The sequence below is a fragment of the Stomoxys calcitrans genome, chromosome 4, assembly GCF_963082655.1.
Source record: "Stomoxys calcitrans chromosome 4, idStoCalc2.1, whole genome shotgun sequence".
In the NCBI taxonomy this organism is placed as follows: Eukaryota; Metazoa; Arthropoda; class Insecta; order Diptera; family Muscidae; genus Stomoxys; species Stomoxys calcitrans.
In genome coordinates this window covers 73,542,565-73,560,005 of record NC_081555.1, presented here as the reverse complement: position 1 = coordinate 73,560,005, position 17,441 = coordinate 73,542,565, and the positions used below count along the sequence as shown (strand labels likewise).

Genomic DNA, 17,441 nt, shown 5'->3' with positions numbered 1-17,441 from the left:
GTCAACCCTGAAGTGGAAGACAACAAAGACCATCCTTCTAAGCCGCATTGCACTTCGAAATTTACCAAAACTCGGTTCATGGCAAGGGAAAAGTAATTTTCTCGCAAAACATTCAGTAAGAAACAGATGTGGAGTGAAATCTTTCAAAGCGAAGAAGACTTCTGTTCCAGCCTGCAGGAGATATTTGCCACTCTTTGGGAGACCTTATACTTCGCGTCAGGTTTCGTTTCTAGGGAGAAATCCCCGTTTCAGAACCCTGCAAAAGGAACAGGTCGAGAAAATAGAAACAGGCTGCGGCGAAAAAGAGATAGATCTCTGGTGGAGTTAGGAAGATTGTTTCGCCTATCCATCGGGAACCAAGTGGGCGGGGCATTGCGGGTGACCAAATTCTCTCTGGCAATGGGGCCATGGGCAAGAAACCAAAGCCATATGCGCGCAAGGCCGGACAACAGACGGAGCCGGTATGACTGGGTCGTTACGAGAGATGATGGTGAAATCATCCCTCCCACTGGATGGAGCCCATTAGAAGATTAAAACAGAAATTTATAGAATTTTTATTGTTGGAAAATCGATAACGTTGCCCAGGGGGATGGTCAGAGCAAAACTAAATGTTTTGTCGATGGCTGAACTGCCTGTTTGCAATGTGGCAATGGTATGGATCTCGCCTAAAGAAACCGATTCTGGCCTGCTGAGGGTGCTGTGGAGAAGTACTTTTTGATCTGTACAGAACGATGAAAAGTTCTTTCCACAAAGCCCTGTTTTTCCACAAAGAGTGGCAGGCTAATTCTTACGGTATCGACTGACGAGGACTTTGAACTGTATTTGAGGAGTAAAGCGTGCAGGCTGTGAGATGGATTTCGATTTGCAATGTCCGACTTCCGAAGTCAAAAAAGCTACATACGAGGAGAGTAAGAGCGGTAAAGAATAATCTGCATCGCTCCGTGCCAGCCTCGAATGAACTTTTTCTAGCTCTCTCTCTCTCTCTCTGACTCCTCGGTTGCCTTGATTCGGGAATAATTTATTGTTAGAAATAGGGTCTATGGTTAAAGCAATAGAAACTACAGCATCTTTATTACACCCTAGGGTGAAAGGGTAGGAACATGTATTGTGTGGAGGAAATGTTTAAAACTTATCAATCAATCGAACTATAGCAATGGTGATCTGACCACTGAAACTCTGGCGATCAGAAACTTTGGTACCCTTTTGATCCCATTGGTTTATCTGTCATACGAGGGGATGGATTCGCCTAACGAGTCAGTGCAAATACTTATGTGACTGAAGGACTAGAGGATGCGGTTGGTCTTGGTTTGCGATGCCTACGGACATCAAAAAGAGAGATGGGTCAATTTTAGAGTGTATTCTTAATTCTTGCTCGCTCAGACTTTTCATATACGTAATTGGTCAGAAGTGATAGACATAGTCTTGACTATTTTAAGGGATTGGAAAGTGTCCGAGGACGACTCCTTTTCGAACTATTGTTGTATATCCATCTTTGATCTGATGTTGCCTACAGGCAACGACCCACCATACAGGAACCCTAGGAAGACCAACTGGAACCGCTAAGCGGAGAGGTTTGAAACAAAGATAGATAGAAAAGAGCTTGGTTTTGCAGTGAATCTGCTGACAGGAACCATGTTGAGTAGTTGTGAGGGGAATTGTCCTCTGACATAGCCGGCTAGGAGATTGCATCCTGTTTGGTGCAACGGTGATTTGAGAAGCCTTAGGCAGACTACGAGGAGGCTATATAAGAGGACGAACCTGTACAGGAAGTCCCTAAAAAAGTATAAAAGCAAGGAGAAATCTTCCAGAAGGGTCTTATGGGTTACTGTTTTTGCGAGTCGATAGAGTTAGTGAATGAGTTCTCCAGATTGCTCTCCAATGATCCTTTAACCCTTGAAAGACAAAGGGACCAGATGGAATACTGCCAGCTATAGTTTCAACGGCAAAGCTGTTTGCCATACGTCTTCTTGAAATGATTTTTAGGAGCTGCGTTTTGCTTGACTTTAAACCGACTGGGTGTACGTTCAGCGTCATAAGCGGACATGCTAACCTCTGCGCTACGGTGGTCTTTATGTAGGAAGGTAAGGGTTGTTTTTATTTTGAAAGTGGGGAAACCGGGCCATTCTCTACCCAAGGACTAGAGGCCAATCAGTATCTCGCACTTTATGTTGAAGACACTGGAACAACTAATTGACACACATACTAAGGACTGCCTCACCCCTTCACTCGTATGCAATTATCAGCAAGTGTTCACTAAGGGTCGGTCGGTTGACAGTACCCTTCATGATGTGGTTGGCTATATTGAGGAGAATTTGAGGATTTGGCGGCCTTCTTGGACAAAGCGGGGGCTTTTGAAACATTGATAGTTGAAGTCCATACATGGTGCTCTGGTGGACATGAGGGTTTCCATTTTTTGGTAAACTGGGTTGATACGATGTTCCGACAACGTGACTCGACTAGGTTTTGGTAGATTCCTTCGTCGACATTGATGCTAAGAAGTTTATCCCGCTGACAATCAGAAACCACAAAACACACATCATCCGTCCTAAAGAAATACTTTCAAAAGTAGCTTCCTCGTAGTCTGAATAGAAAGCATTGGACGAAATGGTCTATAGCCGGACAATATCCTACAATGGAATCTAAATAAGATTTTAAGACAACAAAAAAACCCAAACAAACGAAATACTTTCCTGTTATTCTAAATTTTAAATAATGACGTAGAGTTTTGAAGCCATACAAAAATGCAAATTTTGCCCATGAACATTCCACTAAGGAACAGGGGCAAACTTCTCACATATGAATGAGTGCAGTCCAATTCAAGTTTAAGCTCAATGATAAGGGGCCTCCCTTTTATAGCCGAGTCCGAACGGTGTGCCGCAGTGCGACACCTCTTTGGAGAGAAGTTTTACATGGCATAGTACCTCACAAATGTCGCCAACCACTGAAAATTTTTTCTGATGGTCTTGCCAGGATTCGAACCCAGGCGTTCAGCGTCGTAGGCGGACATGCTAACCTCTGCGCTACGGTGGCCTCTATTGAAGACATACAGAGTATTCAAAATTATTATTGAGGTTCTCAATTAAAGTATTCCTTCCTCATCTCTACCTATTTATGTTAAACACATTTGATCATATCTAACATTTAAGCTCTGGACACAACAAAGCGTTTGTAACTCCTAATCGATTTCGTGGTGAAAAAGAAAATCAAAAAAAAATTATGCAAAACTTTCACGATTTTGGAGACAAATGTCCACAAACCTACTTTTTCCAACACAAAGGAAACATAAAAGAAGAAAAACGACAATAAAATTTGCCGCGACATATTCTATAAGGCGATCGATTGAGGAAAATTTATTTCAACGCAAAGAGTACGAAAGTCTTGTGAAAACCTGTAGCCACACAGATATCGATAGCCAAGGCAAACACATCACAAGATGCGAAAAACTTTTTTTTTGTCATTTCTTTAAATCAACAGACATTTGAGGCATCTAAGAAAACCGCACATACTAAGAATGGGGTGTCTGTTGAGGACAGTGAATTATAATGGCCGGGGCCGGATTATGGCAGCATGTGTATGCGTGTGTGTTTGCAAGTACAATAAGAAATATATGCGGACGTGTAATATTTTCACCAAAGAGATGAGGAAACCCCAACAACAACACACCAACGACACTTGAAGGCCACTTGAGAACTCGCTGTGCAACTATGGCAAAAACGCAGCGCAGTTATTTATGCATGGCCATAAACGACATTGCAACTTTAGCCAACAGCACCTCCACCATTGTGAAAGAATCGCCAAGATGCACTGTAACCAGCAACAAAATGGGGAGTCCTGACCAATAAAATAAAAAACAAGTGAAAATAGTTGGGAGTATGGCAGAGACGAATATTCTCTCACCTATTGGGTGTGGTCTTAGTTAGCTAAGTGCAACTTTAACATTTTTGCTAGAAACAAATCAAAGGCTTTTGGCATAACAAAATCTCTCGTTGGAAATCATGTACATCTTTGACGCTGAATGCCTGGGTTCAAATCCCGGCGAGAAAAGAATTTTAGCGGTGCTTATCCTCTCTTAGTACTGGTGACATGTGAAACATTTCTTTTAAGCAGTGACGCTCTGCGGTACACCGCTCGAACTCGGAAATAAAAAGGAGGTCCATTATAATTGAGCTTAATCTTCAATCGGGCAGCACTGATTGATAAGAGAAAAGAATTCCCGCTGTTACTTAATGGAATGATCATGGACAATTTTGCAAAAATTTTTATTTACCATGGTAGTCTCTAATACGACATAGGCCGGCCCCCTCTTCATCTTCATGTTCGTACCGGGATCAAAATTAAAATGGCGTTGCAGATAATACTGTTATACACGGGGTTGTGGTCTATGGGGTGGAAATTCCATTTTAGGACGATGGCACTAGGTTATAGAGAAAATCCCTAGAAGGGTTTGGCGTTACCAAGTCGAATTGTAAAATACAACCCTGATAAATGAATATTATAATGAAGTCATAAAAACGAGAAACTTATCGAAACAATTATTTTATTTTAATTGCCCGCATTTTCAGTCCTTATATATGCTTAAAGTTCGCACTAATTAGTCCACCCTAGTGTATACATCCTCAATAGGAAATGTCAATTTGTGTGGACCAAAAATAAAACCCCCCACCAAGCAGTTATCAAAATTGGAATCTAAAACGAATTTTAAGAAAATACACCCACACCCATAGAAAAAATCAAGCACGGCGATGACGTGGCGTGACCACATTAGTTCATAAAAGTGTATCACCATACAGAAGTTATCAAGTAAACCACAAATGTTTATATATCAACAACAATTTTTGTGAATGAAACGTCCACACCTGTTCACATTCTGACATCGTTTAGTGCACAGTTCTTAAAACATTGCAATAAGTGTTTGTGTACTGCTGAACCTGTGTACCATCCATTCCATCGCCACCCATACAATGCACATACAATGTTTTTAGAGTCATTTAAACTTAAAACACATTTTGTAGGGATGATGTTCATAACGGTTGGTGCATGAAACAAGAATGACTGTCCACAAAATCGTCCACGATTGCTAAAAATATTTGCAACAACGTCTGTGGATGATAATGACAACATTGTTCATGATTTTGCAACGAATTTCTTCTATTAGTGCAAGAGACCATTGGTCTACAATCAAAATCTAGCTTCCGGTTTTTAACAACAAAGGCTGTTATCTTCTACGTCCAGAAAAAAAGTTTGAAGGATCATTGGCTATGTCCGTATCCTTTGTCCTTCTGTCTTTTTATACCCACCACCCCATAAAGTATATAGAGTCGATCCGATAGAGCCATGTCCGTCCGTCTGTCGAAATCACAATAGTGGTCGATAGCGTATCCGCTTGAATTTTTGAAAAGATACTAAGTATTGAGGTAGGACATAGGGGATAGCAAATGGGCCATTTCGGTTCAGATTTTGAAATAGCCCCCATATAAACAGATCTCCCGATTTCAATTCTTGAGCCCCTGCAAGGCACATTTTTTGACCGATTTGGCTAAAATTTTGCACATAGTGTTCTGTTATGACTTCCAACAACTATTTCAAGTACGGTTCAAATCGATATAGCTCCCATATAAACCGATCTCCCGATTTGACTTCTTGAGTCCTTGGAAGCCACAATTTTTGTCGGATGGGACTGAAATTTAGCAGATAGCGATTTATTATTATTTCCAATACTTGTGCAAAGTACGTTCCAAATCGGTCAATAACCTAGTGTAGCTCCCATATAAACCGATCTCCCGATTTGACTTTTTGAGCCCTTGGAAGCCACAATTTTTGTCGGCTTGGGCTGAAATTTAGCAGATAGTGTTCTATTATGACTTCCAATACTTGTGCTAAGTACGATCCTAATCGGTTTATAACCTGATATGACTCCCATATAAACCGATCTCACGATTTGACTATTCGAGCCCCTGGAAGAGGCACTTTTTGTCCGAGTAAACCAAAATTTTGCACAAAGTGTTCTGTTATAGCTTCCATCAACTGTGCCAAGTACGCTCTAAATCGGTCTATAACCAGATATAGCTCCCATATAAACTGATATGCCGATTTGACTTCTTGTGTCCTTACAAGCAGCAATTTTTGTCCGAATTGGCTGAAATTTTGCATGTGGTGTTCTGTAACGAATTTCAATAAATTTGCCAAGTACGGTCCAAATCACCCACTATTTACGAATTCGGCCCCCTGTGCTTCCCGTTTGCTAGGTTGGTGGCTCCCATATGTTCATATCGCCCGATTTACACATATTAGAATGTAGTGAAGACAACTTCAACCGATTTAACCGAAATTTAGTATGGGACATGGTATTACCCCTCTGAAAGGCTCTGCTACATTTTATCAAGATCGGTTCAGATTTAGATATACATAGTTCCCATAGAAATTAACAAACCGATGTGGTGTTCTGTAACGAATTTCAATAAATTTGCCAAGTACGGTCCAAATCACCCACTATTCACGAATTCGGCCCCCTGTGCTTCCCGTTTGCTAGGTTGGTGGCTCCCATATGTTCATATCGCCCGATTTACACATATTAGAATGTAGTGAAGACAACTTCAACCGATTTAACCGAAATTTAGTATGGAACATGGTATTACCCCTCTGAAAGGCTCTGCTAAATTTTATCAAGATCGGTTCAGATTTAGATATACATAGTTCCCATAGAAATTAACAAACCGAAGGACGAACGTTGTCGTTAAAAAAAAGGAAGTTCAATTTTGATTTATGGCCCACCCTAATCCTTAAGCTAAGTCCAAGGGTGTTCGCAACACTTTACACTGGCCATTTTAAGTTTGACCGGGATACTTATTTTATTTCATTAGTAGAGGTATAACCTCTAAGGAAAACGCCAGATTTTGGTCTGAGCCTTTTTTTCAACCAAATATGGTCTTATTTGGCACATCTCAGGTTCTCAGCGGATAGAAGCCCTCTTTGCAGAAAATTATTAATACAGCTGAACGTTTTGGTATAGCTCCCAGTGTAGGTATTTTCCAGATATTGTCTACAAACGAAATGATGAAAATACTACACCTTTCTAGTCTGATGTACCGCTTGGCATTTGTGTCTGTCTCTCTGCCAGTCAGGCAACTCAACCGGCCACAAACAGCATGGCCAAGGAAAACCAAACTAAACGGCTGGAATTTCTACCTTTTGATGACATCTTCAGTTGTCTTCCTTAACAACCAACCAAAGAGACATTCCGCCAGATGCAAGACAGCGAAATACGAGTAAGTAGGCCTGTTAACCCATAAATTCATAGTGGTTTTTTCTGTCTTTCTAACAGACTTTTTTTTTGTTTGTTTCTGCTTAGAAGTCTTTGAAGACCTGACTGGGAGACAAAAAAAATCAGTTAGCACAGAGAAATACAAAAAACAGGTAAGAAAGTTATGGGTGCTTAAGAAAGATGGTCGTGACACACTCGCTGCACTTGATGTTGAAATTATTTTTGGGTGGAGTTGCAGGGTGGGAACCATGATGATAATGATGATGACTTTTGGTGGTCAATGCTGATAAATCTCTATCACATAGTGTCAAATTAAGTGACATAAAGATGACATTGGCGATAGCTGGAATTTAGAGCTTCATTATTTTTTAATGCATGCGAAAAGATAAACACAAGGATTTATTTAAAATAAAATAAAATGTTTGGCTACTGCAGATAGATAGGTAGCCAGCCACTTTTTATTCCTGCTAAATTTAGTTGCAACAATGCCAACACATCGGCCGCAATGTCGTTGATCATTATGTGGCCATCGGCGGCCATGGCCCCACAATCATTGTCAGGGTCATTGCAACCATCATCAGCATGATCGTCAACATCATTATAGCCGTCATTCTTCGGTTCCGGCAACATCCATCCAAAGTTGTCGTTGCACACAATAACCTTGACGCAGGAGATGCGTCTTGTAGAAGGTCAGTGACAAAAGCCATTCAATCAACTTGCTGCACAACATGTGTGATGGACCGACCGTATAAGGAAAATTCTACTGAAAATGTTCTTTTTCGTTGTGTTTTTTGGACACATTCCACCTTGTGATGGAGATGAGGATACATGAGCTTGCTACATGGTTGGAGCACATTAAACATTCATCTATGAACAGAGACAATGTGAACTTTTGGTGATTTTAGATAAGTGTGCTCTTGCATTTTGTTTTAATGTCAATACGAGAAAAGGCTTCCTATGGGACTTAAATGGGACATTGTGATATACATCACCCAAAAAGACCTTGTCTGGTAGCCATGCGGGGCTTATGGATTCAATTCTCTCTAGAGGGCTTTGATCTGGATCGAGGACCATCTAATTAAGTCTGATGGCAGATAGACCCAGAGGAACCCTTTAGGCAATGCCAATATCGTACTTTATATGGCAATATCATATAAACTTTAATTAAATTTTTACATTAAATTAAACAATCCTCCTTTTCCATTGAAAAAAATCTTCCATCATCAATCTCGTCTCTTTTGAGGCGATAAAAAAGACTTGAAAATTATATAAGAAACATGAAAAGGTTTACCTTGAACATTTAGAACCGTTTTGCTGTGGCCAACAAGATTTGTAGTGCATACTTGTGGTGTATACCTTGTTTGACATTTTTGAAATTCTGTTTTGCATGACTGACTTGCGCTGGGTAGCCGGCAGCAATTAACATTAACAGTTATCAGGAAATGTTCAACAATAAATTGTTTAAACTATTTCAGAAATTTCCCCCACCTTTAATGTTTAAAATATGCATCTAATGAACAAACAATTCCATTCAAAGTGTAATGCATAACCATCCAGTTTAGATTGTGGCAAACTATAGTTTTATAAAATGCGAAATATATGTACACTACAAGTATGAAGCGTTGTACAATTATGAAACCACTGTTGGCTTAATTTTGACAGCAATTGAGAAAATACTTTTTACAAAATCCAAGAGGACGTCATACAACTAAGAATATTTCTTAGCTGAGACAATTATTGCGACACACTTCTCAATACGAAATTACATACATTGATTAAAAAAATAATTATTCTTCTGTATTCTTTTATAAAAAGAAATATGTGTTTTGCCATGTAATATATTTCAGAAAAAAAAAGAGAAAAAGTTGTTTATGCATTGTGGTCATGCCTCATTAAATGGTGTTCATTAAAAGTCACTTGAAACGAGTTGGCAATTGTTAATTCTTTATTTAAACGCTTTGCAACCATCAACTGCTGCCATACATGTTCTACCACTCTACACTTCTTCTTTGCTTGCCCCCTTACAACTGGATGATATATTTGGGCGATTTTACTAATAGCATTTTTTTTTTTTGTTTTTGTTTCTTTAGAGTTACCCTCTTTGACATGAAATAAATAAAGCAGAATCGAATTCCGTTGTTCAAAAGTGTATAAATTCGGTTCTAGTCGGAAATGGCAGACAAACATTAAATTTGTTCTGCATATGGAGTGGTAGAAGCAATCACAATGGAACATTATCGGAAAAAATATTAAGATTTAGAATGCCCAAGAAAGGCAACTCTTGCCCTATACACCTGCAAGAGACCGATCTACAAAGTTTGGGGATTTATGTGTCATGCACTGGTTATATACTCAGTTGTCAGATCTATAATGGTATATGGTGTTGTGGTATGCTGAACGACGATTCAAAAGTCTATATACCGTTCAATACTCTGCAGGCCCCAAAAAATTGCTTGCTTGTGCTTTATAGCTGTAATGAGAACGACACCATCTTTTTCAATGAATGCTACAACTTATGCCTTTGGACAGTGTGGGTAGACAAATTGCTGCGATCACTGCTGTAAGGCTAAGGGAGCTTTCTCTTTGGCCATGCGGCTGTTTCAGGTAGTGTGGATTACACAATGCCTGAGTTGCTGTTTGATAAAATTATTCCTGATAGAACCGATTGGAACTTTAAAATCGCTAGTTATGGAAGTAACAAATACTTCTATACAGATGGTTCCAAACTAGACAACCTGGTGGGCTTTGGGCTGTACTCTTATAAACTAGAATTTGTCATATTAGCCGATCACTCCATTCTGTATCAAGCGAAGATCCTTGCAATTAAAGAAGTGGTGGAATGGCTAAGATATTGTATAATGTCATAACCACGATTGACATAAATATCTTCTCAGACAGCCATTAAATCTCTGGGAAGCATTTTTCTGATTTCAAAAACTCTCGATCTGTCTGTCGCAGATCTCACAACGAGAGGGCTGAACAATTCAAAATTCACCTGTTCTGGGTGCCGGGCCACAGAGATATACTAGGGAATTGTAAAGCGAAAGAGCTCTAGGGGAACTAGATTCCGTAAGTATGCCTCTAGCTTCATGAAAGCAACGTCTTCACAATCAACCAATCGCAGATGGGCACAATCTAGACTTTGTTTTGCTGAAGCTGAATAAAACAGAGATCTAAGGCATTGTGTCCATCATGATAGACTGAAGGTTGCAAGCGACTACTTCTGCAGAAGCTGTGAAGACGTCGAGGAAAAGGAGACAGTAGAACATCTACTGTGTGTGTGTCTCGCACTGGCAGAAAGAATGATGTCCAAAGTGGGTATAATTTCTTTGAGAACGTGTCCGAAATAGCGACTGTAAGCATTTGCAAGTTGTTGGGCTTTTGAAAACAATGTGGATGGTTCAACAGTAGGAACAAGAATGCACCTTCCTCTCCTGATCCTGTGGTATCACAATGGGCGAAAACGTATATGTGAGTCTGCTAACAGCATGCCACTTAAACCTAGGTTAGGTTAGGTTGAAAAGAGGGTGCAGATATTAATCCGCCCCATGCCACTAAGGACATTCACCTAAGCCAGTAATCGGCTTGTTGTCCACTCTGAAAACTATAAAGTAACCTTTAAAAAGAAAATTTTAAGTTAGGAATTCCGTGCTACTTACAAAATCCTTAATTGTTCTCAATGCCACTCCCCTAAGTTGGTTCATGTCTGATATTGTGTCTCTACCTAAGTACCGGTATCTGTTGGACGCGAAAGCCGGGCAATGACAAAGGAAATGCTCCAACGTCTCATCATCTTCCCCGCATGCCCTACGCATGCTATCACTTGCCGCAACAATTTTACATAAGTGAGCTCGTAGTCCTATGTGTCCTGTTATGATACCAATAGCTATACTGACCTCCTTCTTGCTTCCTTTCAGTAATAGCCTCGTCTTCTCACGATCTGAATCCCCCCATAGGATTTTCACCGGCCTACCGACCGTTTCGCTGTTCCACAATGTTGCTTGCGCATACGTCGTCCACTCCCTTAACTCGAACTGTGTCGACCCGAAAGGCTTTGGGTTAACCTAACCTCACGGTTAAGTTATTATCTAGTTCTTCGATAACAGTAATCGTTATTAAAGCTGGCAAACGATCGATAATCGCAACATTCGATATTTTTGATAGTTTTTATAATCAATATCGATACTATCGTTAATTTCCCATCTCCTGCAAAACTAAAAATCAGGAGATCGATTTATATAGAAGCAATATCAATTAACAGACCAAATTTAACCTAGATTAATAAAATCAGTTGGAAGTCATGAGAGAAATCATTGTACAAAATGTTAATCTAATCGTATGAAAATAGCGCCCTCTATAGGCGCAATGCATTTTAAAAGATACATTTAATGTCGCATCGTTTATTTTTGTTTAATTTTGCAAAAAAAAATTTGATTCTCCGATAGTATCCAACGGAAAAATATCAATCGATATTCAGTCCAAAAAAATTAAATATCGATAGAGCCATCGATATTTTGCCAGCTCTAATCGCTATTGCTTTGTTGAGTATGGTAACTCCACCAAAAAAAACACAAAAAGAGAAAACGATAACAACAAGTAAATAACTTTTCGCATCACCTGAAATTATTCTTCCTTTAATTCAAATCATCAACGATGTAAATACACAATTGGCAACATGTCAGGTGAAACGCATGGTAGGATATTTCACCGCTGTTCTGGATACCTTTACAAAAAAATGACCCAAGGTATAAATCGCCGTTTATAATAACATGGTCTGTGCAAAACCACATAAGGTTTCTAGAGTGGCCAGCGCAAATTTCTGATCAAAACTCGGTTGAAAATTTACGAGGTATTATAAATGAGTAGTTTGAAAAACGCCAGAATAAAAATTAACTTTAAAGAGTTGTACGAGAGGACTTTATTATTTCAATAACCTATGTATACCAAACAAAATTTTTCCCTTACCTTAAAGATTTGATCCAATTTTGTAACTTTTAAGGGAAACATTTCTTTTGGTCAACGAGTTTTAATTTGATGCTAAGGACTTTTTATCCTAACTGGAATTTTAATAGTTGCTTAACTTTACATCTTATTTTTAAATACAAGTTTTTTAACGAAAGTGAAAATATCATTGTATGTGTAATTGGGAGTCGACTTTGGGAGAAAGACAATATTGTACCTTAAGATACTTTCAGATAAGACAAATATTTGAGCCAGCTTGTTATATCAGTTTCGCCCAAAATATGTCGAATTCATACATTCATGATACTGTATTCATATGATACAAATTTATTTGACACATTTTGTTTGTCCAAAAACAAATCAAATAGCTATAACCATTAGATTAAAAAAGACGTTTGATTTGCCCTACATTCCATTACAAATAAAATTTGCATTTCCAAGGTTAACGCAATTTGTTTTGATTTAGGACGAACAAAATGTGTAAATTTTGGGCGAAAATTATTATTTTCGCAGGTCATACCATCGCGGTATAATCGAGGCAACGATAGGAATTCAGGAAGGAATGGAAGAGGTTTCCAATCATACTTGAGACGACACAAGTAGTCGAGTGCGAGGCACTGCTGCCAGAGGCATAATCCAGGTGGTATTGCCACCTGGGAGATAATATTATACAGAGGGATCAAAGCTAGAGGACAAAGTGGACCCAGAGTCTACTTTGAGAACTCAAGGACTGAGATCTGTTTTCGACTGCCTTACAATAATACAATCCCGCAGGCGGAGATCCGGGCGATCACGGAATGCGTGAGGTAATGTGGACACTAAAATGACGATCAGGGCAATAACAACCAGGACGATAAGGTCAGGAACAGTCTTGGAGATTAACGTCTTCTCTGAGGATGGCTTGATCACCATCGTTTGAGTGCCGAGCCATAACGGAGTAAAGGGGAGTGAAAAAGCAAACGAATTGGCAGTGGAGGCCAGAGGACTGCCGTCAATAAACTTGGTTAACCCGAAGCCTTTTTGGATAGACGTAGTCCGAGTTAAGGGCCTGGGCTACGAACGCGCATTTAACACATTATAACAGCGAGATGTTCGGTAGGACGGCGAAAATCCTATGGGAAGATCCGGATCGTGAGAAGACGAGGCTATTAAAGAAAGGAATTTAGAAGAAGGTCAGTACAGTCAGAAGGAGGTCAGTGTATTTATAATGTCTAAATAGATTAAGTTTAAAAAATTATCTTTCAAAATAAGTCTAATTGGGAGTCATCTATGAGAATCAGTCTGCGATAGAAATCCGTTAGAATATAGAAACATAATTTAAGGATACCATCTATTATTTGGTAATTCGTAGCAATATCCTTCGATCAAAGAAAGAACTTAAATTTAAAAAAAAATTTGTCTGTTGTAAACGGAAAACTCTTATAAGAATAAAGCCAAAACGTTCTGCCGCAGTTTTGAGACCAACTATTAGATGTTCTCTAAATCAGTATTTAAATATTGCTATGTATTTTAGGTGACTTTACTAAATGGCTACAACATTCTTTGATTATGATTAAAAATATAATTCAAACCTAGAATCGAGGTGATTTGTTCTGATTATATACAAAATTTTGTTTTCGGAATTTTTGTTGAACTAATAATTTACTTTCATGTTTTTAATTACAAATATTTGTCGCTATTTCGTTTTTGAAAATAAGAACTGGGTTATTGGTTAAATTATTTGTCTAAAAATTTACAAGGGTATAATAATAGTCCAAATTTCAATAAAATTGTAACAGGTCTGTTCTTCTGTTCATTTTCCCATTTCTTTCTTATACCAAACTTTTATAGATTAAATTCTGAACTATTTTTATGAGAAGCCATGAAATTTTCGTACTTGATTCCTGTGATAATCACAATTTGTTTATAGCAAATAAAAGAAATGTGAAAAAAGATTCGATAGAAATCCGATACCCCCAAGGTTGAGCGACAAACGAAATACCAAGACTGCAAAAAAACATAAACTTTATGGGTCGCAATAATTTAAAGATACCAAAACAAGAAAGAAAAGTTGTAAGAAATGTAAAAGTAATGTCGAGAGTCATAAGGAAATTCGTCCTGGCAAATTTTGAGAGAATCAAATAACAAAAGAACATTTTATTTATCTATATCTATAGCTATATCTAAATCTCAACCGATTTCGGGCTAAACTTTGTAGATATTGTGGATGTCGTTGAGGAAAGCGTTGTATAAATTTTGGGAAAATGCTCTTGCAGTGGCTCTAGGAGTGAAAATCGGGCGATACATATATATATGGTAACTACATCTAAATCTGAACCGATTTCTATGAAATTAACCAAAGAGAGTCAAGAGAAAATCCTTCCTACCAAATTTCAAGAGAATCGTTAAAAATTACCATTTTATTGCATTATTACTGCAAATCAGACGAACATACGTATGGGAGCTATATCCAAATCTGAACCGATTTTTTCCAATTTCAATATGTTTCGTCTTTAGGTCGGAAAACATGCTTGTACCAAATTTGAAGACGATCGGTTGAAAATTGCGACCTGTACTTTGTACACAAATTAGCATGGAGAGACGGACAGACAGACGGACAGAGCCAAATCGAATCAGAAAGTTATTCTGAGTCGATCGGTATACTTATCAATGGGACTATCTCCCTTCTTTTTGGGTGTTACAAACAAATGCACTTAGTTATAATACCCTGTACCACAGTAGTGGTGTTGGGTATAAAAATGGTGACCAAGTAAATGCGAACACATTCCGTAGAAGTGGTACTGATTTCTATGAGTAAAATTGTAGCGACGTATCGCTGCGTCAGTGTAAATATCGCTTTAGCTAATTGCAAATGAAATTAACTGCTCACAAAATGGGCACCAATCAACTCTGCTTCAATGCTGTTATCCTTATACCCTACACCACCACTCTGGTACAGGGTATTATAGCTTTGTGCATTTTTTTTTTTTTTTTTGTAACGCTATGAACGAGACTGGTTAGATCCAAAATTTTGCACGATAAGTCTTATTTTTCGTCCTAATACGTGGACAAACTTTCATAAAAATCAGCTCCGCTTAGATATAACTCCCATATATATCCTTCATTCGATATGGCCTTTTAAGACTTTAGTCGCCACAATATTGGCCCGATCTTTACAAAATTTTCCAAGAAATGTTTAATTGGACATCGCAATACGTTTGCACAGGTTACTGTTGTTTGTTGTTGTTTGGCTTTTTTTTGTGTTCTCATGAAGAACAGATTCCGTTGGATTTTTACCGGCAGTCAGCACTAGGCTTAAGTTGTTAGCCGCACATTATATCTATGGCAACTCTGTTACGAATCACAACTACACTTCTCCATGGCTGCTGAGAAGCGATTGTGATTCGCATAAAATTTGTATAAAATCACAATAAATAAATCTTAATTGTCCATAAGTCAAACAATTGGCTGGTTATGAGAAAAAAAGCGGCTCTTTGCTTATTTTTGTTCGAATTTTAATGGAATCTGTTTTATTTTCTTTCTATCAACCGTCAACGATTATTATTTATATAATATTATTAAGCGCTAATTGATCGTTGGCTATTACACAGTAGAGGATTGAAGTTTTTGACGCAAACACAAACGCAAACCTTTTCGGAGAGTGGGAGTTTGTTTATTTTGATAACTCTTCCAAATAACACAAACAGCTTTCATTGTGTTGGCATTCTTTGTCCATTTGGTGCCTTTTTTTAACAAGCATTTCATTTAATGAAATTTATTGGAAATTTACTTTTGTATCATTTTTTTGCACTTTATTTGTGCAGATTTTTTGAATGAATGTTGAACGTTGATGGAATTTTTGATTGGTTTCGTTTTTTTTCTACGCTTGATTTTATTAATTGTTGTGAGTTACGAAATAAACGTTCAACGTTCAAATATATGACAAAATATGCATTTACTTACCTTATAATTTATGTTGCTGTGATCACTGTTGTTTCTTATTTTGTGTTCTGTAAGAAAATGAAAAATAAAGAAAAATGTCATTATGATGTTGCCAGCCATACAAAAACTCACAAAAAACCCAAAAGATTTAAGACGCAAACGTGATTTTATGGTATCTCCGAAACATTCGCTTAGGAATGTGGAACACAAAAGACTTAAGCACCAACCAAACTTTAGACGTTAAGAGGCGAATAATTAAATCAAATGTCATCATCAGCCGTTAAACTTTGAACCAGTGCTGTTTATGTTCTATGTGAGTCCAATTAGGAAAGAGGCTTATTACCTTCTAATATAGTTAAGATGAAAATGCAAAAACAGTAAGCTGTAACTTTATTGGTGATCATAAATAAGTTGTTGTAATCCTTAACCTTCAAATGTATGGATATGTCAAATAGTAAGGAAAGGGAGAGCTTAATAAATTATAACCTACCTTAGGTTAAATTAGATTTTAGGCTTCACTTTAGGCCATTAACAGGATCAGGATAAAGAAGATAGTTTCTAGTTCCTGCCGTTGAATCAGCCTTATAACTTGCGAACGTTCACATCCGATTAATCAGACAAGTCAACGAAGAAATAACAAAGAATAGTGGAACTTCTCCTTCTAGACAGTGCGGGATAGGGTCAAGGTATTCTAAAGTTATCTTCTTGTTTGAACCGATGATTGGAGCAGACATTTTGTTATCTTGCTTCGCAAGAATATTCTGTAATTCGCAAAAACTAGTTATTTACGGAGATAATTTTAAGTCACTCAAGGATAGCTACGATAGTCTTATCCATTAGATGGTTGATGATCTGCAGGAAGGGCAGAATCTAGGAGTGGGATTAGAATGGACTCCAAAAACAACAGCCGTGGTGGTGGCATCAGGTCGTAGCAAGTTGTCTGCTACTGGAACCTCGACTGGTGGAGTGTGTTCTCCAGGTTTTACCAACCGACAGACGATTGGTCAGCTGAGGCTTTTGACGAAGATACCTGGTTGGAGTCTTAAGGACAAGGCCGAACCTATTTTATATTCGCATGCCTACAATTTGCCTAGGCCCTCGGGCTTCTCTGGCAAACCAATACGTTCTTTAAGAGATTGAAACAATCAAAGGCAAATCGATCTCAAGTTTATCGAATGATCCTAAAACTCTCAGCAATAAGGAGAGAGGGGCTGGGAGATTCGCAAAGGCTTCGTGTGTAGGTTTGGAAACGGCACCACAGTCAGCCAAAAGGCTGCAGCCACCTGGTGGTCATCCC

The 17,441-nt window shown here is 38.4% G+C and overlaps 1 protein-coding gene across 2 annotated transcripts in view; it reads right to left on the bottom strand.

Moving 5' to 3' along the window:
- The window catches only part of LOC106086291 (myb-like protein P), a 198,246-nt gene that overhangs the window by 127,765 nt on the left and 53,040 nt on the right, over window positions 1-17,441 (bottom strand). For both annotated transcript variants that reach the window (XM_059366875.1, XM_059366876.1), the window contains exon 2: window positions 16,166-16,212. The gene's annotated coding sequence lies outside the window, so the exon portion shown is untranslated. The remainder of the gene's footprint in view (window positions 1-16,165; window positions 16,213-17,441) is intronic.